Source organism: Schistocerca serialis, chromosome 2, assembly GCF_023864345.2.
Source record: "Schistocerca serialis cubense isolate TAMUIC-IGC-003099 chromosome 2, iqSchSeri2.2, whole genome shotgun sequence".
NCBI lineage: Eukaryota > Metazoa > Arthropoda > Insecta > Orthoptera > Acrididae > Schistocerca > Schistocerca serialis.
This window is the reverse complement of record NC_064639.1, coordinates 794,255,882-794,281,887: the sequence shown is the minus strand read 5'-3', so window position 1 is coordinate 794,281,887 and position 26,006 is coordinate 794,255,882. Positions and strand designations below refer to the sequence as shown.

At 42.4% G+C, this 26,006-nt stretch overlaps 1 pseudogene; it reads right to left on the bottom strand.

Moving 5' to 3' along the window:
* Window positions 1–4,312: 4,312 nt before the first annotated feature.
* On the bottom strand, window positions 4,313–4,430 carry LOC126459030 (5S ribosomal RNA; annotated as a pseudogene).
* Window positions 4,431–26,006: the final 21,576 nt, after the last annotated feature.

The following is a 26,006-nucleotide window of genomic DNA, read 5'->3' as shown; positions in this document are numbered from 1 at the left end:
CGGACACACCAGGAACCGCGGTGTTGGCCGTCGAATGGCGCTAGCTGCGCAGCATTTGTGCACCGCCGCCGTCAGTGTCAGCCAGTTTGCCGTGGCATACGAAGCTCCATCGCAGTCTTTAACACTGGTAGCATGCCGCGACAGCGTGGACGTGAACCGTATGTGCAGTTGACGGACTTTGAGCGAGGGCGTATAGTGGGCATGCGGGAGGCCGGGTGGACGTACCGCCGAATTGCTCAACACGTGGGGCGTGAGGTCTCCACAGTACATCGATGTTGTCGCCAGTGGTCGGCGGAAGGTGCACGTGCCCGTCGACCTGGGACCGGACCGCAGCGACGCACGGATGCACGCCAAGACCGTAGGATCCTACGCAGTGCCGTAGGGGACCGCACCGCCACTTCCCAGCAAATTAGGGACACTGTTGCTCCTGGGGTATCGGCGAGGACCATTCGAAACCGTCTCCATGAAGCTGGGCTACGGTCCCGCACACCGTTAGGCCGTCTTCCGCTCACGCCCCAACATCGTGCAGCCCGCCTCCAGTGGTGTTGCGACAGGCGTGAATGGAGGGACGAATGGAGACGTGTCGTCTTCAGCGATGAGAGTCGCTTCTGCCTTGGTGCCAATGATGGTCGTATGCGTGTTTGGCGCCGTGCAGGTGAGCGCCACAATCAGGACTGCATACGACCGAGGCACACAGGGCCAACACCCGGCATCATTGTGTGGGGAGCGATCTCCTACACTGGCCGTACACCACTGGTGATCGTCGAGGGGACACTGAATAGTGCACGGTACATCCAAACCGTCATCGAACCCATCGTTCTACCATTCCTAGACCGGCAAGGGAACTTGCTGTTCCAACAGGACAATGCACGTCCGCATGTATCCCGTGCCACCCAACGTGCTCTAGAAGGTGTAAGTCAACTACCCTGGCCAGCAAGATCTCCGGATCTGTCCCCCATTGAGCATGTTTGGGACTGGATGAAGCGTCGTCTCACGCGGTCTGCACGTCCAGCACGAACGCTGGTCCAACTGAGGCGCCAGGTGGAAATGGCATGGCAAGCCGTTCCACAGGACTACATCCAGCATCTCTACGATCGTCTCCATGGGAGAATAGCAGCCTGCATTGCTGCGAAAGGTGGATATACACTGTACTAGTGCCGACATTGTGCATGCTCTGTTGCCTGTGTCTATGTGCCTGTGGTTCTGTCAGTGTGATCATGTGATGTATCTGACCCCAGGAATGTGTCAATAAAGTTTCCCCTTCCTGGGACAATGAATTCACGGTGTTCTTATTTCAATTTCCAGGAGTGTATGTCTGGGGAGTCTTTCTTTTTTCCTTACTGTCTTCTCCGATTAATAGGAACTCTTTCCTTAACGACATTGGTGTTCATAAAATTATAACTTAACCTTCGTTCTTTCCTTCCACTGTACTTAGCCTTATAAGGTGAATTCAGGGTACAGTATTAAGAAGAAGCTAAAGTTTCCCATATTAGCAGAGTAGAGACAGCAGGATGATTGCTTTTATTTCACGAATTCGTATCCTGCCTGCGACACAAAAGCTGTCGCACGTCAACACTCCTGGAGTCACCTCACGTTGTGCGGCAAAGTGACTCAGAAATATTTTTGCCCTTTCATACGCCAATCGCCGATGATGTGCTTGGAAAAGTAATTGTCGCTACGCCTCTGAATAACCTTCATTATGCTAGAGGCGAGTCGTTTTACGTCACACATTTCTCGACACATAATGGAACGTGGCTCGCATAATTTTGAGAAGGTTCCCGACGACAGACACTGATTTCCTTAGCGTCTCCCATACGAGTAAACTGAATACACAGGGTATTCAATGAAGGAGAACCTGATTTCAAACTTAAATATCTCGAAACCTAAGGTCGACAGACAAATGCAACAAAAGCTTTGTTAATAGTGAAAGCCATTAGAATTTTATACATATGTTCCGAAATAGTTCGAGAAGCTGCTAACATATGGTGCCGTACGCTGCGCAGGTCGTACATTATCAGTGTGCATAGTTAAACTCATCCTTTGCGAGCAACTCTAGCGATCACGTCACAATCTTTCCGAAATGGCCACCATTCATAATACGGATGTGGCGCAAACAAACAATGAAATTTGCCATCTCATCCTGCGGTATCTCGACGGAAGTGGATTCAAATGGCTCTGAGCACTATGGGACTTAACATCTGTCATCAGTCCCCTAGAACTTAGAACTACTTAAACCTAACCTAAGGACATCACACACATCCATGCCCGAGGCAGGATTCGAACCTGCGACCATAGTTGTCATGCGGTTCCAGACTGAAGCGCCTAGAATCGCTCGGCCACAACGGCCGGCGAAATGGATTCAGATGCCACACATATCGACGATTCAAACTCGTCCAGCGTGATGTGATGGTTATGGTAGACAGTGTCTTTTAATGAGACCCTCAAAAAGTAGCCACAAGGAATCAGATAGGGGGAATATGGAGGATCATGCATACCTGCCCCACTATATTAACAATAATCCAACGCAGTGACTCTGTTCCCATCTTGCATGAATCACTCGGTGCCGGCTCGATCCTCCAACACTAGCTGTGTGGCGACAAATAGTTCCAAAATTGCAACGTAAAGTTCACTAGTGTTCGTTTATCGCTTGAAAAAAGGGGCCAATAATGCCTCTGTACATACCGCAACCCAGACAATAACATTGGGAGAATGCAGTACTTTCGCTTCACACAAATGAGGATTCTCGGAACCCTAAAATCACCAGTTTTGTTTATTCATGACTCCTTTCAGGTGGAAAAGTGCTTGTGTGAAGCGGATGCAACCAACATAAAATTCTTCAGTATCAATCTTTCTGAGAATCTGGGTTGCAAAATCAGCCCTCTGTTGCGCATCTCGTGGTGGTTTTGGATGCGAATGGAAACATGTGCAGACTCTGTCTCAGTATTTTCTGGGTGGTTGAAGGCTTCAGTGTAGTGTCTGCTGCAATTTTTCGGACTGATTTCCTTGTGATTTTGCCGAATAATTCCAGAAACAGGACGACATTATCAGGAGTAGCTACAGTTTGCCTGGGGTCAGCATTCCTCGCTAGACAGATGAGTAACGCTGACTGTCCATTGGAATTTGGCGATGAGCTCGCGAATGGTTTCGCGTCGCATCCTTTTGGAATATTAAATCGTCGTTTGACAGCTGCGCCTTGTTGCCTTCGGACTGTGTTTTAATCCGTGGTATCCCAATATCAAATAAACACGCTGTTCAATGCCATGCTCTTTTCACGGTTCGCCGGTGGAAGTGACCGCTCTGAGCTGTGACGCACTATTTATTGCCGTTACGCACAGCGATTACACCGCCATCTGTTAGCAGGTTTCGAAACTTCCATACAAAATTCTTACAGCATTCGGAATGAACATGCCGTTTGTTGCGCTCGTCTATCGATTTTAGTTTTCGAGATACTTAATTCCGAAATCAGGAGCTCTTTCGCGGGACACACTATATATGCGACGCTCTTACCGTTACTCAACAAACGCGTGATGAATCGCGTCGATCTATACAATATGGAAACAGTCACAGGATAACGACTAATTCTTAGGACTGGTCGAAAGAGAGATTTGTGAGACATTTGCTCCGAGCTTGGATTAACCTTTCTTGGAATTCTTTCCATTAATCTACGGTTGGGGTCTGCATATGCGGTCATTTCACCTTAAACAGCTTCAAACAGATAAACCTAGACACTTGATGTCTGCGACTGCTTCCAAGATCTCATCGCCGTTCGTGCAGTAGAACTATATCGACATTTTTGTTTACTCACAAGCTTTGAATTAAGTGTTCCGGATCAGTTCTCAATCAAGTGATGAACTGCAAGTCTCCGTCGGCTTCGTATTTCGCAACTTCAGCTTTTCGTGCACAACTACATAGTCTGTTACCGAACGTCGGAAGTATGTATTTCGTTTATTAGGCAACCGTGCCGAACTGTATCGAGCTCAGACCTGAAATGAAGAAATAAATCGTTACTCTTGGGCCTATCAGTGGGATAGAGAAAGTCCAGTTTCACACAATCGGTGCTTGTTTCCTCAAGTTCTCCAAAGACTCATCATACACGCGCTTATAAGCAGCAGCACTCCGTCTTCAGGCCACAAGTGGCCCATCGGGACCATCCAACCGCCGTGTCATCCTCAATAACGATGCAGATAGGAAGGGCGTGTGGTCAGCGCACCGCTCTCCCGGTCGTTACGATGGTTTTCTTTGATCGGAGCCGCTACTATTCGGTCGAGTAGCTCCTCAATTGGCATCACGAGGCTGAGTGCACCCCGAAAAATGGCAACAGCACATGGCGGCCCGGATGGTCACCCGTCCAAGTGCCGACCACGCCCGACAGCGCTTAACATCGGTGATCTCACGGGGACCGGTGTATCCACTGCGGCAAGGCCGTTGCCTACGCGCTTATAAGACGTTTCATAATTGTAGAACTAACTGACAATATTGTCAACATTCCAGCGACTTTTCTTAAAAGCTGTATCGAAGTGTGCCCTCTCCACTCACATAGAACGCTTCGTTATGCCAGCGATCGACAAAAAATTGTTAGAATCTAACGATACCTAGTAATATCCAGAGATCTTTGCCTCTTTAGAACGTCTGCGCTAATTTTTCAGCTCTGTGCACACTTATATATCTAGCTGTCATTTTCGCTTCCGTGCTACATTATAAATTAGACTGAGGAACTGTGGCTCGTGAGAGGCACAACTCCGGGACGATTGGTTAAGGAATGAAGGTGGAACGTATAACCGCTCTTCTAATTAAGAACAATATTATCAGTCTTATTTTCATATAGGGGAGTGGTGATCGATAACATCAGTAATAGTTAATAGCATTGAAAAGGTAATGATTAAAATTATCGATTATAATCTCTAATCAGAATAACGCCCGCAGCAATGTAACGCTTCAAGCAAATGAAAGATGGTTTAACGTGGTTACTTTTGCTTCTAAATTATACTGTATAAACTATGCGCGAGTATCGTTAGTTCTCTTTTCTGCTCTCTGAATAAGACCACTTAGATGCGGCGTGCGATATAGCGGGCATTTCCGTGTGATATGCTACTTCTTCTGTTAAATTGCATGGTAATTGACTATAGTTAATTTATACGGGACAGACTTTTGCCGTAGCTCAAGGACTGAGAATATCTGTACATGCCGAATAACTGATAATTGGATGTGTGGACTTTACGAAGGGACGGTAAATTTAATATAAGAACGGGACTGGACACTTAGCTTTGTGAAAATAAGAGCGTACGTAGTTTGAATGACTGTATCGAAGTATAGTACTGGACCATAGTCCTTGCTATAACATCTTTGAGTGACGGACTAAAAAAATCACGGGCATTTTAGTTGCCGTAATTGCTGAGAGTAACTGTAGGATCAACCCTCCTTTCCCCTCTATGCAAAATGCAATCATTCATGGCCTTTTAATTATTATTGAACGTTGTTATTAAAAAACTAAAGTGATTTCCATAACGTCGTCTATATTGGCGAATAATCACTAACATCCAAAGATGTTACTAACTATATATATATAAATGACCTAGTAGATAGTGTCGGAAGTTCCATGCGGCTTTTCACGGATGATGCTGTAGTATACAGAGAAGTTGCAGCATTAGAAAATTGTAGCGAAATGCAGGAAGATCTACAGCGGATAGGCACTTGGTGCAGAGAGTGCCAACTGACCCTTAACATAGACAAATGTAATGTATTGCGAATACATAGAAAGAAGGATCCTTTATCCTATGATTATATGATAGCGGAACAAACACTGGTAGCAGTTACTTCTGTAAAATATCTGGGAGTATGCGTGCTCAACGATTCGAAGTGGAATGATCGTATAAAATTAATTGTTGGTAAGGCGGGTACCAGATTGTGATTCATTGGGAGAGTCCTTAGAAAATGTAGTCCATCAACAAAGGAGGTGGCTTACAAAACACTCGTTCGACCTATACTTGAGTATTGTTCATCAGTGTGGGATCCGTACCAGATCGCTTTGACAGAGGAGATAGAGAAGATCCAAAGAAGAGCGGCGCGTTTCGTCACAGGGTTCTTTGGTAACCGTGATAGCGTTACGGTGATGTTTAGCAAACTCAAGTGGCAGACTCTGCAAGAGAGGCGCTTTGCATCGCAGTGTAGCTTGCTGTCCAGGTTTCGAGAGGGTGCGTTTCTGGATGAGGTATCGAATATATTGCTTCCCCCTACTTATACCTCCCGAGGAGATCGCGAATGTAAAATTAGAGAGATTCGAGCGCGCACGAAGGCTTTTCGGCAGTCTTTCTTCCCGCGTACCATACGCGACTGAAACAGGAAAGGGAGGTAATGAGAGTAGCACGTAAAGTGCCCTCCGCCACACACCGTTGGGTGGCTTGCGGAGTATAAATGTAGATGTAGATATTGTCTTCGGTAACGCAGCAACAAATGACGGGTGATCGACTGAACCAAAAAGTTAACATTAATTATTATGAAAACGCGAAATTTAGTCGCCGTTACAGTGAAGGTGTTTATGGCTACTCCATCTGATGTACTGTATAGATCTAACTAAAATCCTAGCATATACAGTAGACAATAACATTATATCTTCCGTCAGAGAAGTCGACGATAGCAGGTCGACGGAGGACGGCTACAAAACAGTTGCGACCTTATTAATGTAAGCGTTCAGGAATTCGACCGAGCTGTACAGGCGACATCTGAAAATTAGAATGAGGCCAATGTTTGAGCTGCCGCCTCCTGAGTAGCAATGTGTTGCTTCTCTCACTGCAGAGTTCTGTTCGCCTTTGACCTGGGTTGGTGCGGCTATTGCCATGTGGACTTAATCTGCGCAGAAGTGATGCTAATGTTCCTAACGTAAAGGTTTGGAGATTTACACTCAGCAAATACTTAGCGACTTCTTAGCTATGATACTCTCACCTCTTTTGGGAGCAACAGTAATGCTGACGTTCTATAGAATGGAAAAATAGTTCAACATTAGTTATTGTAATGAAAAACTTCCTTGAGGCTTATTCATCAGATGGAAACTATGTTTTGGACAAACTGCGCTATGAAGCACTAAAAAACATAGTGACTGATCATGGTTCTTTCATTATATGACACGAGGCTGCAGAAAGATGGAAAATTAAGTGACCAGATAAAGTTGTAAATAGGATATAGTAAAAGAAAAGGCTTAAGAAATGAGATTTAGTAAAAGGGGAGATTATTGGCATGAAAGCTAAAGCCTCAAGGAATACCACAACAGGGAGATAAAATAACAGGAGCGCACAGAGATCAGAATTTGTAAAATAGATTATCAGAAGAACTGAGTGTGTGTGGTGTATAGAAACGTGAAAATCAGTTCAGAATTGTCACCAAACCAAAAAAAAAGGACTAATGACTGTTTCTTAAAAATTAAACAAAAAGAACATACCTAATGTCAACTTTGGTGAAACTGTGTAATCCAAAACTCATTGGAGATGTTTACGTAGAATGCGTAGCAGAAAGGTGATATTGTGCAAACGTAGGTACTGTGAGTTCATGATAGCCAGAAGGCAAACTATAGTTTGGTCACCTGACACGTACTTAATTTGGACAACTGACACGTACTCAATGTGTTGTCAACGGCGTTTACGAACCAACAGCTCTTAAGCGGCTTTATGCGTGATTTATATCTGCTGTTGAAGGGTAAAACACAAACCCAAAGCACAGTGTCACGTGCTCTAACCAGCCAAACAACACTGTGGCACTGCCAGCAATTAATTAACAGAACAAACAAATTTATCTCACTTGTATTGTGTTTCCCGTGTTTAGGCTTTCGGCCAAAGCTTTTGCGACGCGGCACATTACGCTCGCCATCAGATTGCCAATACAGTTATTCGTTTGTGATACCAGCTCTCAGTCGTTTTTCCTATTTTAACGACGTCCAATGTGTAATAGTGGCCGGAATTAACGCTTCGACGTTTAACAACCTGTCGACACCAGTGAAGTTGTGAACGCGCGATTACAACTCGGAAATTGCAGATGACGAGATTTAAAATCGGCTGCAGTGTTTTTGCAGCATAAATCAGCACGATGTCATCTTAATTTGAAATTTAAAAGATGCAAAGTGTATAAAGTGATACTTCAAGACTACTGCCATTACTGCGCCAGGCAGGTTATTTATTATGCTTTATTACATAACATACATGAGGTTTCCGTTTTTGTTAGACTTCTGTCCGCCTTCAATTGCTACTCAATGCAGATATGGTACCAATCAAATATGACGTTAAAGAGATTCAACAGCCAAGATCACGTACATATGTTTTTATTTAAAACTATCGATTTCGACAGACATTGCTCGGGTCTCAAAAAAGCCTTTTTGTTATGAAACGTGTTCATTTCACGTTGGACTTCACTCCAAGTTATCATGTGGATTAAAATTAGCATGTTATAAGAGGTTTGTCATAACTAAAATATTTAAAAACATACAGCAACTTGTGCTGAAGATCACAATAGAGTCTGTCGAAACCGGTAGTGTTAAACAAAGAAATATTTTTGCAATCTTGGCTATTGAATGTTTTTAGCAATGAAAACGAATCGCTCCTTCCATATTCTCAAAATGAGAAAATTCAATAAATGTGACGTGTTAGGAAGACAATTGTGGATTGGCATAAAATTTGGAGCAGAGTCAGCATTCAGTACAAGGACATAGCGATGTGACGCAAAGGCTAAGACACCGCATTCGCGTACGAGAGGGGCTGTGGGCTTGATGGTTTTGTATTTCCGAATAATCGCGGCTTATTGTCTCGGTGGACAAGTCTCATCAGGCTACAAGTCAAGAAGTCTGAAGTACAATACTCAGTAGTCCGTCCTAGCATATTGTCCGTCGCGTGTCACTTGTTTCACCACCAGTAATGATTTGTTAACTTGAGAAACGCCAAACTGCACCCTGTTTCGGCGTCCTCGTTAGTTGTCGATCCCCCTGCAATTGCTTACTTGAGTTAAGGAAGGCGGCGCCATACCACATCCAGTAGCGCCATCTGCACCTATATCTACAGCCACGCTTTGCAAAGTACTGTCAAGTGCATGGCAGAGGGTACTTCCCACTGTACCATTTATTAAAGTTTCTGTCCGTTATATTCGGAAATGATGCGCGGGAGGGTGATTGCTTAAACGGTACTGTGTGAACATTATTAAGTTTCGTTATCTTGTTGCCCTCGGTTGCGTTTAATATTATGCTGATAACTGTCACGTTAGGTCTTATTTTGTATCCACATGACTACCCTCCAATTCAAATTTAAATTCTTGACAGAAGGTTCATAGAACCACTTTCAGACTATTTCTCCATCGTTCTTCTCTCGAATAGCACGTGGGAAAAATGAAAACTTAAATCTTTGCGTGTGAGACTCGGTGCTTGTTATTTTATTACAATGCCCATTTCTCCCTAAGTAGGTCGAAATCAACAAAATATTTTCGCATTCGGGGGAGAAAAGATCTCGTCGCAACGGAAACATCTTCAATGATTGCTACACGAATACGCGTATCATATTCGTGACACTTTCTCTCCTACTACGCGATAACAGAAAACGAGCTTTCCTTTTTTGAAGTTTTTAGATATCCTCCATCATTGCTCTCTGGTAAGGATCACACGCAACGCACCATTGCTATAGATGATGACAGACAAGCTTAGTATAAGCAGTCTCTTTAGCAGATTTGTTACATCTTCTATGCATTCTGCCAATAAGACGCAGTATTTGGTTCGCCTTCCCCTCAACGTTTTCTGTGTGACTGTTCCAATTTAAGTTGTTTGTGATAGTAATTAAAAAATGGTTCAAATGGCTCCAAGCACTGTGGGACTTAACATCTGAGGTCATCAGTCCCCTAGACTTAAACTACTTAAACCTAACTAACCTAAGGACATGACACACATCCATGCCCGAGGGAGGATTCGAACCTGCGACCGTAGCAGCAGCGCGGTTCCGGACTGAAGCGACTAGAACTGCTCGGCCACAGCGGCCGGCTATGATTTTAATACCCAGGTATTTCGTTAAATTTACAGCCTTTAGATTTTTAATCGCTCGTTAATTACTCGTTTCGATAGCCTTTAGATTTGTCTGACTTCTCAAGTAACCGAAACATAACGGATTCCTTATAGTACTTTTGTGAAAGTCCTCAGACTTTTTATTCTTTATGGTCAACTGCCACTTCTCGCGCTATGCAGATATCTTATTTAAATCATTTTGTAAATCGTACTGATCGTCTGATGACTTCATTAGGCGGTGAACGACAGAATTAGATAGAACTTGGGAATACAGAGTGCCTATAACACTTTCTTGGGGAATGCCAGATACGACTTTTGTTTCAGTCGATGGCTCCCCGTCCATTAGTACGAACTGCAACCTTTCTAACAGGAATCACGAATCCAGTCGGACAACTGAGACGATACTCCATGCGAACGTAATCTGGTTGGAAGGCTTTTGTGAGAAACGGTGCCTTCTGGAAATTTAGAAATATTAAATCGCCTTAAGATCCAATTGTCGATAGCACTCGGTACTCAAAGTTAATAAAATGTCAATTGTGTTTCATTAGAACGATATTTCCTGAATCTGTGCTGGCTGTGTGTGTCAGCAGATCGTTTTCTTCGAAGTATTTCATGAGGTTCGAACGCAGTATATGTCCAAAATGCGGAATCAAATCTATGTCATAGATATATTGCAAATGTCCGATTGCATTCACCTTTTTTTTCCGCGGCAAACTATTTGTTGAAAACATAAAAGCAGAATGATGTGTTGATAGCGTTTGTTGAGTGATCGGAGAAGAGCGGCAAGTGGGAAGAATATTCTTTTATTAATTAGTTTTGTGAAAATCTGTTGTATGAAAAATATGTACGAGCCGCCGTGCAACATTACAACCTGGGGAATGGAGTACCCCAAAGTCCAGTATAGATTCAGGAGATGCGCAGAGGCGCAGAACGGTGACAGAGAAACAAGAGGTGTGGCAACGATAGACAGCCGCCATTTCCTGAAGAATGAACGCTACCAATACCATATGTACCAGCCAGTCTTTGTTCTATGTTCATTCCTGACTGACGTATTATATTTTGATGCCAAGCCAAGTTTATTGAATTTGTACTGATTGATTTGCTTTCAAGATAATCAGGCAGCAATATGACAACCGTACAATTACTATAGTATTGTTGCAGAATACGCACTGACTTTTAGTTCAGTGATAGTACTCTTATTTCGCTGACATATGAGTACTAGTGTGATACTTATTTTCTATTTGAATGCATTGTGCACTTTATATTAGTACTTCCCAAGTGAAGTTGTGAGAACTGTTTATTCTTACATTTGTGACTGACAATGAGTACTCTTAGGAACTGCCTCGGGTCTAGAGCGATGAAACTGGATTTTCACAGTAAGTGCACTGTTCAGACGAAGTCATATACTAATTTTAGAGCGACAGGCATGACTTTTGTGATGGAACATTAACGATGCCGGGGAATTTTTATGTTAGGAAACTAATAGTGCTGGTTCACTGGAACATGGAGACGTGGAAATTTTTTACGGAAGATTCACTAACGGAAATTCTTTTTATTAAACTCACAGTCAGTCATTCAGTACAGGAGTAGAATCCTCACAATGTCAGGGGATTACTTCTTTTTCCTTTCTTGTTTCTTGGTATTGCCTGTGAATTTTCCAGTCATTAGGTACGAATCCTTTCTCGAGCGAGCGTTTGTACTCGTACATGACTGCCGAAAACGAAGCTACATCATCAGCATGCTCCGAAAGGGATCTAACTGGCATATAGTCTTGATCGAATGACTTGCCCTCTGTTGAGCGATTTGAGTTGATTTGCTACTCTAAGGTCATCTTCTTCCGAATTACTCATTATGGAAGCTGTTCTTAATCCGAACTGTGGGAAATTTACTACATGGTGTTGGGTGAAAGGTTTTCCCAAAACCGTATTTAGTAACTCCGCTTTAGTGCTGCTGTCATCCGTGACATTACAATTCTTATCACGCAATGAAGCTATTGATTGTGTCTTGTTGTTGGTATATTTTACATACTATCAAAAACCAATTTGGATTCCCTGTCACATTACGGACAGATTTTCATTGTAGAAACTATTAAAATCAGTATGCATTGAAGTTCGCAGTAAATTTCGAGCTTCTGTTAAACTTCATCACTCTTGGAGGTTTTGTGTTCTGTAAAATCTTGCATGCTTTTTTCGTCCCTTTTGTAACAGTGTCTCGACCTGTTTTGTGTACCACGGGGGAGCTGTTCCATTTCTTATTAAGTTTTTGATATTGGTCTCTCAATTGCAGTCAGCACTATTTATTTGATTGCAAATCTGGTCTACGTTTACATCGTTAGTTCAGAAGGAATGGAGACTGTCTCTAAAGAAGGCATCAGCGAATTCTTATCTGTTTTATAAATAAATTTTATGTTTATTTTTGGTGGATTTCGGTGATAAGGTATTCAATCTCGATACTACTAACTCTTGGTTACTAATTCCTGCATCAATGATTACCATTTTTATCTGCTCAGGATTGTTTATTGAGGTCTAGCAAGTTATCTCAAGCATTTACATTTCGAGTGGGCTCTTGAACTAATAACTCAAAATAGTTTTCCGAGAAAACATTCAGCCAATATATTGGGGACAGATTGAAGTCACCGCAAACTACATCTGTATGAATTGACTACCTATTCGAAATGAGACTAAATTTTCATTGACCTTTCGGTAATCTATCATCAGAATTGGAAGGTCGCTAAAAGGAACAAATTATTAATTAATTGTCGAGTATAACCTCTACCCGTAGGCTACTAACGGACAGCAACTATCTACCTCAATATTTCAACAAGATAAAATAATTCCAACAGCAACAAACCGCGCGGCCACAAACTGAATTTAATCTATCCTTTATTAACATCGTTAGCTCTTTGTAACCATTTTTTGGATGTTGTAACTCTTCTTATTTTCCGTGACTGCTGAAAAAACGGAGAGAAATTCCGCATTATGCCCAATACTGTTTTATTAGTTTTGTTATTACCCAAACATGTTTCAGCATCTTATGTATTATCTTCAGTGGGTCTTGTGTTTATTTGCTTTCTGGAAAATTATTACTAAATGTTAAACTCTTGTTTAGATTGTATAAATGTTTGGCTAAAAATTATTTACTCGTTCAAAGGAGCGATAGTTATGCGTCAAATATTTTACGTTGGTCTGCATATACAGCTAACGACACATGTCACACAGTTGAGGTATTATATGTTGTTCACTTACGCTTTGCTGAAGGATTAGCTCTTGGATACTGATTTGGTTAATAATTTGATTATACAGGGTGAACATTAATAAAACCGGCAAACTGCAGGGACTGATTGCTGACTGGAAATGGAGGAATAAAGGTCCTATGAACATGTGTTCAGAAGTGCGTCGTTGCCACACTAAATGGCGCTGACGAATGAAAGTTCCGTCTGACCAAGATCTGTGTGCTCCTTGTGTGTTGCAGGCTGAATGATGGAAGCTGTGTACTGTAAGCAGCAGAATAGTCCGGTATTCATGCCGGGAATAAGCCGACGTGGTTTGTGTACGGCCAGGCAGATGGAAACGGCCGAGAGGCACAATCCTGTCCTCCAAATCTGGTGAACGCGCGGTCCGCCACCTCCATGCAAGTTTGTCTGTCTGAAAGGACCCATGATCACAAAAACTCCAAAAAAGAGCTTGAAATGTTGTGTAATGTGGTTTGTTTGTGAGCGTACTTGTTCTGATATAGCCGAGCTGCCTCTCGACCGTTTCCATCTGCTTGACCGTACGTAAACACCATCTCGACTTATTTCCGACTTGAATACAGCACTATTCTTAGGGTTACCAGATGCAATTGTTTAAAAAGGAGGACAAACAGCTTCAAAACGGAGGACAAAGGAAGAAAAAAGAGGACACATCAAACGGGTCAACTGCAGATGAGGATACCACTCGTCACGTGACTACCACGAATTACCGGTAAAACTAGTAGTTAATTGTTACTGGTGGTCAGGTGGTGATTCCCAGAGCAATATCTTTTTATTTTAAATTAATAACGCTGATTGTGGTGACAGTGTGGCATCAATTGTTTTTATATTTACGCGTAGTTTTAAGATTTAACAAAGATGGCTGCCAAACGCCACTCGTGATTGGCTACTTTCAGGTGACTTGTCCAAAGCTGACGGGTGGTATCCTCATCTGCAGTACTCCCCATCAAACATACGTTCAACAATTTTAAGAAATGAGTTTATTATTTATAAACATAACATACATACATTCCTTAACAGTTATTGATACTTCTCGGAGGAACCAATTTTTTGCAGGAGTTTAGGCTTACTTCATTACACTCACAAATCACACGTGCACTACAGGAAGCCAAGCCAACACAAAGCGAAGATACGAAACGAAAATTTTAAATAATCGATATTTGCATTAGCTTATAGGTCGATCAACGATAACATCGACGATCCTGGTGCCACCTACTAACACCGCCTTCGTGCGTGTTAATCACGAAGGCTGTGCCAATAGTTAAAGTATTTAAGAAAAGAGCAGTAGAACGGGACGAATTGTAAATTTAACTGTATTACGCTCAACTTTGCGAAAAAGCCGGACACAGTAAAAATCCGCCCGGACCCCGGACAAAGAGCTAAAAAGGAGGACATGTCCGGATTAATCCGGACGTCTGGTCACCCCAACTATTCTGGTACTTACAGTACACTGCTTCAATCACACAGCCTGCAACAAACAAGGAGCACACGGTACGTGGTCAGCGCCATCTACCGTGGCAACGATGCGTTTCCAGACGTATCTCATAGGATATTTTTTTCCCATTTCCAGTCAGGAATTCGTCCCCGCAGTTTGTCGGTTTTACTAATGTGCACTCTCTATAATTGTTCACATAGCTCACACGATGCTATCAGCTGTCTTTGCTGGTTGCTTTATATCCTCCAGTGCAGTGTGCAGCTAGTCATCTGCAAACTACGGAACGTTTTCTATTTTTCTGTTTTTTGTCCATTTCAGACTGAGAATCGCTATACATCGCGTTATTTAGCGTGTTACTTGCGGTTCTTTATTTAAGTGGTCTTACTTTCACTGTTTATGACAAGTTAAATCATCTATTTCTTTTAATGTTGTCGTTTTTAGCTGTTACCCACACATTTGATATAATTTAATAGTAGAAAGAAACAGAAGGGCGGAGCGGTCAACCGTATGCTCTTTGTGACAAGGTTGTGGGGAGGGGGATACTGCTCAGCAATGTGTATTCATTTAGTACCTTCTTTCCTTGGGCTATTGATTTCTGTATATAAGATAATTCTCTTCTATTGTTAATTTTTGGCAGAAACTGTTGCTAGTTTTAATAATGTTTAAATCAGTTTCTATGTTTGTGGGAGGTGATTCTTTGCTATTAAAAGATCAGCAAATGTTGGGTTGCAGATAATACTTTTTAATGCAGTGGGACGTTCTGTATATTTGGTTTTAAAATTGCTGCCTGTTTGCTCGACAGATACAGAGTGAAGGCAATTACAAATTAATTGGTAGATACCAGACTGGCTATATTTACGAGTGCTGGTGGCTTCTCTGCCCAGACTGTTCTCTACTACGATGTTAGTTCGTTGAGTCCTTGTCTCTCCATTATGTTGCCCACCTTGCGTGCGACTTTGTCGTTGAACGTCATCAGGTCACATAATTTGCTTACTGTCTGCTGATTTGTCGTGTATTGTGTTGTGTCTTCTGTATTTTGTTGTTCATTTTATGCACTGTCTTTGCATCACGGCAATACTCTTATCAATTCGATTTATTGTGTTTAGTTGTCCTATGTGGTCATGTTTCTTCAGTCTGTGTTGTATCTTAAATTGGCCTGTTTGTGTGTTGTATGATGATTTCGTGCTCGTGTAGCTGGAGGTGATTGAAGACTTTGGCGCTCTAGATTACATCAAATGCTCGTAGCTTCCTATTTCCATGTCTCACAAACATAACTGATACGTCTATAAATTCTATTCAGTACTGTCGAGACACTTATCTTCACTTCCAGTAAAGACGCATACGACGCAATAAAAGTTTCTCTTTTAAACGCCGCTTCCCATGTCATTCCAGAAAGTAGATACTGCGCTCTTGGAAGCAAATACTGGCTGAGAAAAATAAAACTAGACTGAAAATTACTAGGCAACCCAATTTAAATCATCCTCATCCGAGACAAATGCTGTGCTAACCTCTTCATCTCAGAGTTGCACTTGCAACCTACATCCTCAGTTATTTGCTGGATGTATTCCAATCTCTGTCTTCCTCTACAGTTTCTACGCTCTACAACTCCCTCTGGTATCATGAAACTTTTTCCTGATGATGTCTTAGCGGGTGTCCTACCATCCTGTCCCTTCCTCTTGCCAGTGTCTTCCACATATTCCTTTCCTTGCCGATTCTGCGGATAACATCTTCATTGCGTACCTAATCAGTCCACCTAATTTTCAACATCCTCCTGCAGCAACACATCTCAAATGCTTCCATTATCTTCTGTCTCGGTTCTCTCACAGTCCATGTTTCACTACAATACAATGCTGTGCTGCAAATGTACATTCTCAGAAGTTTGTTCCTCAGAGTAAGGCCTGTGTTTGATCCTGGTAGACTTCTCTTGGCCAGGAATGTCCTTTTTGCCAGTGCTAGTCTGCTTTTGATGTCCGCCTTGCTCCGTCAGTCATTGGTTATTTTGCTGCCTACGAAGCAGAATTCCTTGACTTCGTCTACTTCGCGATCACCAATCCTGATGTTAAATTTAGCGCTGGCCCCATTTCTGCTACTCCCCATTACTTTCGTCTTTCCCTGATTTACTTTCACCCCATATTCTGCACTCACTAAATTTTATATTACGTTCTGGACTTTCACTGAGGGTAACAATGTCATCAGCGAATCGTATCATTAATATCCTTTTACTTTGAATTTTAATTCTACTTTTGAAACTTCCCGTCATTGCTTCTTTGATGTGTAGATTGAACAGAAGGGGCGAAAGATTATATACCTGTCATACACTCTTTTTAATCCAAGCGCTTCGTTCTTGGTCTACTACTCTTATTGTTCCCCCTTGGTTCTTGTACATACTGTACATTACCTCTATTTCCATATAGCTTACACCCATTTTTCTCAGAATCTCGAACATCTTGCACCACGTGACACTTTAGAATGCTTTTGCCAGGTCGACAAATCCTGTGAACGTGTCGTGATTTTTCTTTCGTCTTGCTTTCATTATAAACTGCAACGTCAGGACTGCCTCTCTTATGTTTTTACCCTTCCTAAAGCCAAACCGACAATCATTAACACTTTCTCAGTTCCCTTTTCAATTCTTCTATATATTATTCTTGTCAGCAACTTGGAAGCATGAGCTTTTAAGCTGGGTGTGCGATAATTCTGACACTTGTTAACTCTGGCAATCTTCGGAATTGTGTGGATATTTTTTTCTGAAAGGTACATGGTATACAGGCAGACTTAAATATTCTACACACAAACGCGAATGGTCGTTTTGCTGCCACTTTCCCCAATGACTAAAAATTTTTTATCTATCGCTTCTTCCTTATTAGATCTTAAGTCTACCAAAGCTCTCTTACATTCTGATTCTAATAGTGGATCACGTGTCTCTTCTGTATGACTCCTGTTTCTTCTCCTATCACGTTAGCAGACAAGTCCTCCCTCTCATAGAGGCCTTCGGTGTATTCTTTCCGCATAACAGCACTCTCTTCGTATTCAACAATGGAATTCCTACTGCACTCTTAATGTAACCACACTTGCTTTCAGTTTCAGCGAAGATTGATTTGGCTTTTCGATATGCTGAGTCAATGCTTCCGACAATCATTATTTATTTTTCGACTTCTTCACAGTTTTTATGCAGCTATTTCGTCTTATCTTCCCTGCCCTTGCTGTTTATTTCATTCCTAAGTGACTTGTATTTCTGTATTCCAGAATTTTTCTGAACGTATTTGTACTTCCTTCTTTCGTCTATAAGCTGAAGTATTTCTTCTTTTACCCTCTGTTCCTTCGCAGTTGCCTTCTTTGTAAATACGTTTTCCTTTCCAACTTCAATGATTGCCGTTTTTAGAGATGTCCATTCCTCTACTGCTGAACTGCCTATTGAGCTATTGTTTATCGCAGTATGTATAGCTTTGTGGACTTCAAGCGTATCTTTTCATTCTTTGTGCATTGATTCTTCCTGACTAGTCTCTTAAACTTCAGCCTACTCTTCATCATTGTTAAATTGTGATCTGACTCTATATCTGCTTATGGGTACGGCTTACAATCCAGTATCAGGTTTCGGAATCTCTGCCTGACCGTGATGAAATCCAACCGAAATCTTCCTGTATCTCCCGGCCTTTTCCAAGTATACCTCCTCCTCCTGTGATTATTGAACAGAGTATTCGCTATTACTTGCTGAAATTTACTGCAGAACTCAGTCTTTTTCCTCTCTCATTCCTAATACCAAGCCCTTATGTCCCGCAAACCTTTCTGCCACCCCTTCCACTAGAACAACATTCTAGTCCTCCATCACTCTTAGATTTTCGTCTCCCTTTACGTACTAAATTACCCGTTCAGTATCCTCGTATACTTTATCTCTTCATCTTCGTCTTGCGACGTCGGCATGCATATTTGAATTACCGTTGTCAGTGTTCCACATACCAGAGCCACAAGAATGAATAGCGAACCTAACGGCAAACCTCCCACAGGTAGACAAACATGGCTGGCCTGTCATCCTTCAGTCCACTCAGGAGGCGAGCCAAGGTTCAGTACTAGCTGAGTCAACCCGCCGGGTGAAAGCTGCAGCTTCTGGCCTTCAGACCAGGGGCGCCACAGAATTTCACAGGTGCCAATATGAAAGCTGTAAATTTGTGTCCCACCTCTCAGTGATTTAGGAGTGCGGGTGATGAGTAGTAAAATTAGCTCGAAGTGAGCCACTTTGGTTCAGTTTTTTGGTGCTACGACATGGTTGGTATTCAAGTTCATTTACGTTATATATTTCTGTCGGTGATCGTATTATCGTCTGTCAAAGGGAAAATATTGATCAGTATACATATACATCTATACTCCGAGTGCCGTGTTAAGGTGTATGGTAGAGGGTACTTCTGGCATCATTTTCGTTTCCCCCCTTTTCTTATTTATGATTGGTGCGTGGGGAGAACGACAGTCAGTAATCTTCTGCATGAGCTCAAAGTCCTCTGGTTTTCCTGCCGTTGTCATATCACGAACTGTATGTTCAGGGAAGTAAAATGTTGTCTGATTATTCTTGGAATTAACAGTCTAATGAGATGACTCGATATAGCTGTCACGACTTTGAAGAACTGCATGTTTGCCAACAGCTATGCGAATTTGTTATTTATTTTCTACTGAATGCGGTCGTAGCGACCATCTTCACAGGAAGACTATATCAACAAAAACAAACGAACAATATACACACAGGATAAAACAAATAAGCTGTCAAGTTCATCAAGATAAACATTAGGAAGCACCTGCAAAGAAGCTACACATTACATGGATGTGTAATTCAACTTTCCATTGGATAAACTGAAAACTAATAAAGTCATCAAATGTTTACAGAACCACGCATAACAGACCAAGATTTCGATATCGTCACAAAATTGACTTCACCATGACTAAACAGAACGATCATTAAGGTGGTAGCATAACGATTGACCTCTGTTGTTGCGAGTACATCATAGAACTTTTGAAGCCGCGCGGGATTAGCCGAGCGGTCTCAGGCGCTGCAGTCGTGGACTGTGCGGCTGGTCCTGGCGGAGGGTCGAGTCCTCCCTCGGGCATGAGTGTGTGTGTTTGTCCTTAGGATGATTTAGGTTAAGTAGTGTGTAAGCTTAGGGACTGATGACCTTAGTAGTTGAGTCCCATAAGATTCCACACACATTTGAACATTTTTTTGATAGAACTTTTGCATATATGAGAAAATTCGATACTTTGCAATTCAAAGATTATCCTTCAGTAATCGATTAGTGTTACGTTGAATTCAATATTCATCTAATGTGCAGCTTGTTTTCTTCCTGAGAATATGATCGCTACTACGGAAACCAGTAGAAAACAAATAAGAAATTTGCACAACTGATGGCAAACATGCATTGCGCTGTAAGGTATTAGATTTCTCATACATGGATAATTTCTTTGACGTATTCGTCGCAACAGATGTCAGACATCGTTTTACCACCTTAACGATTTTTCCGCTTAGTCGTAGTGGAGTCAGTTTTGTGCTGGTGTCGAACTCAACATCTGTCATACGTGGTTCTGTAAACGGTTTGTGACTCTGATGCTTTTCAGTTTATCCGTCTAGTGTACAACGTTTTATTCTTCATGTGGAGATGACCGATACGACCAAAACCATAGAAAATAAATACGAAATTTGTACAGGTGATGGCAAAAGTGGAATTATTCATATTCTTGGAACGGTGTTGCGGTTGTCACCTTCAGTCCGGAGGTTGGTTTCATGACACAGTCCACGCTAGTTCATCCTGTGCAGTCCTCTTGATCTTTGCATCACTGCTTCAGCCTACATAGATTTGGTGTCAAATTACAATTTTTAGCGCCCACACTCTCCTCGATTACCAGATTTACGACTTCTTGATAGCTGGGGATGTATGCTTTAAACTGAGCCCTAATTTTAGTCATGGATCCCTTATTTTAGTCATGATATCGCACACCTCCCTCTTCTCCAAAATTGGCTTCAGTACCTTTTCATTAATTATTCGATCTACTCGTATGATCTTCAGCAGTACTTTTTAACAGCAAGTCTTAAAAGCTTCTATTCTATGCTTGTCTGAACTGTTCACCGTCCGCGTTTCACATCTGTGCAAGGGTACATACCAGAAAAATACCTTCAGAAAATTTATTGGGACACTTAAACTTTTTTTCGATGTTAACAAATTTCTCTTTTTGACGCTTTTCTTGTTGTTGTCAGTCTGCGTTATATAATCTCTCGACATAGGCCACCGTTACTTATTTTAGTGCCCTAATAACAAAACTCAAGGACTACTTTTGGTATCTCATTTCCTACTGCAATTCCCTCAGCATTGCCTGATTTAATTCGAGGGAATGCCATTATTTTTGTTTTACTTTTGGTTGTATTCATCTTCCAGTCTCATTCTGTTCAAATGATGGCTTTTCTGTCATTGGCCAACCTCTTCTTGGAAAGTAGGTTTTCGAGATTTAGCAGTAAACTTCCCCGCGAAGCACAACTGGGTTGAAGAACATTTCCATAAAGCTCTTAATAAATGAACACTTGAATAAATACTCCGATCTTCTTTGAATATTCTCCATCTCTTCTTTTAATCCTATTGGGTGAAGCTTACAGACTGACGTGCAGAACTCAATAATCAGTGGCCGAAGAGTTTTGCGGGTCAATTCGTTCTTGAGTGAATTAAATTTTCTTAGGACTGTCCCAGTGAATCTCATCTTTGGATCTGGTTTACCTACAGCCGTTCCAGTTCAGGTCAGCAGCAATAACATCGCTGTTGGATGGGCATTAGCCAACATTCGAACACTACTATTTTCAAGTTATGTGTCTCCTACGAAAGCATCATCATTGAGCCTTTCGACGCCTCATTAACGGTAGCTGCTAGATTGCTGGACGCTGTTCGAAGTGGAATGGAGACCACGTGAAGCAGCATGAGATATAATATTCAAAACATCGTTTTTCTTTAGCGGTTCTGCTCTCCCTTGGTAGAGTCCGCTGCTCATGGGCAATCATCTATGTATAAGCTTGGCTTTTTTATTATTGTAGTTCTACGGCTGCATGCTATTCGTTGCGCCAAAGGCACATCAATATCTTTTTATATGTGGATCGTGGAGACATTACTCTCAGGTATTCCTATTTAGTTTGGGTACTGAGTTTCCGAGAGAGGGACACGGACAGGCCATTATTTTCTTGGATGTGTGCCGATGACCATATTTACCCTGGTCAATTAACCGTACGAGCGCAGTAGATGTTACTCAACCACCGTAAACATCGTGGAGTTCTGCATTTCGGCTGCTTTGGCTGGCTCTGAGCACTATGCGACCTAACTTCTGAGGTCATCAGTCGCCTAGAACTTAGAACTAATTAAACCTAACTAAACTAAGGACATCACACACATCCATGCCCGAAGCAGGATTCGAACCTGCCACCGGAGCGGTCTCTCGGCTCCAGACTGTAGCGCCTAGAACCGCGCGGTAACTCCGGCCGGCTGGGTGCTTTGGTTCTCTCTTCAAGTGGGAAGGGATTTGATCTGCGGACTCTAGCAGCTTTTTGTGGCATAACTACTGATAATCGAAGATTCGTTAGTGCCAGTAAACCTCCGATTCTCTGCACTAACGAACTCCCATTAATAAAAGAACTTCGAACTTACGATTAAATAAATAAATGCGTGTTAAATATTTGACGTTAAGTAGATAATCAGGAAAAAGCTTTGAAAAGATATGAAATTATACTTAAGGTTTGCTGGAAATCGGCGAGTGCTCTGATTGTCGAAAACTGGTTGAGTATAGTCTGGGAAATTGCTCGCAGTGAGTTATAGTGCCTCAACATATATACACAGTTTCTAACAGTAATTCTTATCTTACATCGTTAAACCTTTAACATAAGATCATTCCTTTTAATGAGAAGATTCTGGCAACATTTTAAATTCGATCAATAATTATATGAAGATACTGAAAATCAAATTTTTGTCGTCCCTGTAATGCGTTAGGTAGGCAACTGCAACTGAGATTGTGCATCATGAATCACAAACTGGATTAGGCGTTTGCTAATACAGATAGCTGATGATACGCCTCTCTTTGACGGTAACAGCAGACGTAGCGGAAAGAAATGATGTGAAACAGAATGTTCAAAATTTGTAGGTGTGCATATGTGATACGAACGTGAATTGGAAATACCATATCAGAAACCTTGTTAAACCAATCAGTAACGTTTAACTTGCTTGTGGTTGTAAATACGCCACAAAATTATTTTACTTTCTCTACTTTCACTCCATATTTTAATATCATATGATGCAAAGGTCCGGATGTCGAACTCTAAGTCGGTTCTAGTTCAAATGGCTCTGAGCACAATGGGACTTAACATCTGATGTCATCAGTCCCCTAGAACTTAGAACTACTTAAACCTAACTAACCTAAGGGCATCACACACATCCATGCCCGAGGCAGGATTCGAACCTGCGACCGTAGCGGTCGCGCGGTTCCAGACTTTAGCGCCTATAACATCTCGGCCACCTCGGCCGGCAACTATGTGTTGTACAATGATATATTTTAATAGGTACTTTCAGTGGCAAATGTGGATGCTGTCTGTGAAATGTGTTGCGAATAGTGTTAGTAGCAAAGAGGTAATAAATTTAAACGTCATTCATGATACTGCAATTTTTGACACGCCGTAGTGTGAGTGACGTCATGTCTCCTAAATTACATGTCATACAATGGTACAATTTTGCTGGTACACACTGTGGTTGATGTGAAGTATGTCTGAAAAGTACTACGTTCCGAAAGATTGTCGTGACTTTGGATCCCCGCGCCAGATGTCACTGCTAATGCTCGAACCTTCCTCTTTCATTTGCAGCTGGTTCCGTTGTTCTGCGGTAGTTAGCGACAGCAGAGGAGGGGTCCAAAATGGAGTCTGTTATGGAAGCGCTTATAAAACAGCGATGTGTGATTGAATTCCTCACTGCTGAAGAAACTGGCCCGATTGAAATCCATCGACGCTTGCAAAAGACGTATGCAGACGATAAAATAGACGTGAGAAATATGAGGCAATGGATACGGCATGTTATGGGTGTAGGAAAGGGTGTGCATGGCAAGCCACTGCCCGCTGACCCTGCACAGCTGCCATCCCACGCAATGAAGAGCGTCTTAATCGGCGGATAACGACCAAAAAATTGTGGGCAATGCTGAATGTCGGATGTAATGCCTTGGAAACAATGTTGCAACATCTGGGTTACCGCAAAGTATGTGCGAGATAGGTCCCGTAGATGCTTACAGAAGAACAAAAAAACTCATCAAATGGAAATTTGTCGGGACCCGCTGGACCATCATGAAGCTGAAGATGACAATATCCCGAATATCATCGTCACCGGAGATGAAATGTGCTGGAATCCAAATAACAGTCCACGGAATGGCGACAAAGAAAAAATTCAAGACACAGCCGTCTGAAGCCAAAGTGATGTGCACAGTCTTCTGGGATAGCCAGGGGGTGGTTCTTTTTGGATGTCGTGGTGCCCGGAGAAACTGTCAATTCAGCACTCTGCAAGACGGCACTGACCAAGCTGAAAGCCTGAGTTTCCAGGATAAGGCCAGAGAAGAAGACCAACTTTCACCTGCAACATGATAACGCCAGGTCCCACACTGGTTTTGCGACCACACAACTCATTGCAAATCTCGGCTGGACTGTCTTGCCACAACCACCGTATAGTCCCGATTTAGCGCCTTCAGACTTGCATCTCTTTGGATCTCTGAAAGATGGACAACTTGGCGAACATTTTCAAGACTCGGATGCTGTTGTCAAAGCTGTAAGGAAGTGGTTAGCCTCAGCTGGTTCCGATTTTTACAAGCGCGGCACGTAGGCTCTGGTTCATCGTTGACAAAAGTGCATAACGAATGGTGGTGTCTTTGTGAAAAAATGACAGTCTGTAGCTGAAATATTCCTCTATTTGGCTGTGTTGTTATGATTTATGTATCTCCTGTATTCCCGTGAATAAAAATAGAAGGCAATTCTTTCGGAACGACCCTCGTAGTAAAGAAGTGATAAATTAAAACGACATGTGTAAGTAGGCTGTTTATGTTTTCTTATTGGCAACGTTACGTAGCGCTCTGTATGAAAAATCACTGGCTGTACTGTGTGCAGTCTGTGGCTAGTTTGCATTGTTGTCTGCCATTGTAGTGTTGGGCAGCCGGATGTGAACAGCGCGTAGCGTAGCGCAGTTGGAGGTGAGCCGCCAGCAGTGGTGGATGTGGGGAGAGAGATGGCGGAGTTTTGAAATTTGTAAGACTGGATGTCATGAACTGTTATATATATTATGATTTTTGAACACTACTAAGGTAAATACATTGTTTGTTCTCTATCAAAGTCTTTCATTTGCTAACTATGCCTGTTAGTAGTTACCGCCTTCAGTAGTTTGAATCTTTTATTTAGCTGGCAGTAGTGGCGCTCGCTGTATTGCAGTAGTTCGAGTAACGAAGAGTTTTGTGAGGTAAGTGATTTGTGAAAGGTATAGGTTAATGTTAGTCAGGGCCATTCTTTTGTAGGGATTATTGAAAGTCAGATTGCGTTGCGTAAAAATATTGTGTGTCAGTTTAAGGATAGTCATGTATAATTTTTCTAAGGGGATGTTTCATACATGCTTCACGAACAGTTTTACTGCACGAACAGCGAAAATACAGTATGCGGTAAACAATTTTCCTCTCATCATTTCGTGGCGATCTTCGGCGAGAAAAAGTTTCAGAAAGGTTTGAAGTAATGCGCAAAGTTGTTCCACGTCACTAAGTACTCCAATTCTCAAATACTGGAAGACTGAAGTATGGCTGTTCGCGCGTCGTGGGCAGCACTGCATTCTCACCTTCAGCCCCGCCCCTTTGGTAAGCAGGTGGTTCTTTCCCCACAGCGATGATTTCCGGACAGTGAGTGATATGTGTACCAAGTTTGGTTGGAGTTGGTCCGGTGGTTTGTATACGTACATCCATTTTTATAATTTCTGTGGGTGTATGAAGCCAACGGCCCTGACGCAGTGGAAACACCGGTTCCCGTCATGTCACCGAAGTTAAGCACTGTCGGGCCGGGATAGAACTTGGGATGGGTGACCATCCGGTCTGCTGAGCGCTGTAGGCAAGCGGGGTGCACTCAGCCCTTGTGAGGCAAACTGAGAAGCTACTTGATCGAGAAGTAGCGGCTCTGGTCTCGTAAACTGACATACGGCCAGGAAACCGGTGTGCTGACCGCATGCCCCGCCATATCCACATCAGTGACGCCTGTGGGCTGAGGATGACACGGGGTGCGGTCGGTACCA